Genomic DNA, 366 nt, shown 5'->3' with positions numbered 1-366 from the left:
CGCTCACCAACCAAGTGACCTTGGGCAAGTCCTGTAACCTCCCAGGCTGCAGCCTTCCCTGTCCGGGACCAGAGGGAGGGCTGTCGTGAAGCCGCGGCCGTCCCTGCAGTGCCCTGAGCGCAGGGCCTGAGCTGGGGAGCTGCTCTGCCGTCTGTGGCTCTGCGTTGCCTCCCTTGCCCCGGGACTCAGCCCCGGCCTCACTCCTACTGGCTTCCCCGCCCGTGACCAGGCCTTGGGTGCACGGGCTGTGTCAGGTGGACGGCGGGAGGCATGCCTTGTTTCTGAGCCCGTCACCCTGCTCTGTACTCCAGGCCCCGGGCAGCCAGCTCGTGCCCACGAAGTGCACCGACGGAGCGTGCATTTGGT

This window comes from Pteropus vampyrus, unplaced genomic scaffold (genome assembly GCF_000151845.1).
Source record: "Pteropus vampyrus isolate Shadow unplaced genomic scaffold, Pvam_2.0 Scaffold245, whole genome shotgun sequence".
In the NCBI taxonomy this organism is placed as follows: Eukaryota; Metazoa; Chordata; class Mammalia; order Chiroptera; family Pteropodidae; genus Pteropus; species Pteropus vampyrus.
The sequence above is the reverse complement of the archived record's forward strand: the minus strand, read 5'-3'. Positions refer to the sequence as shown.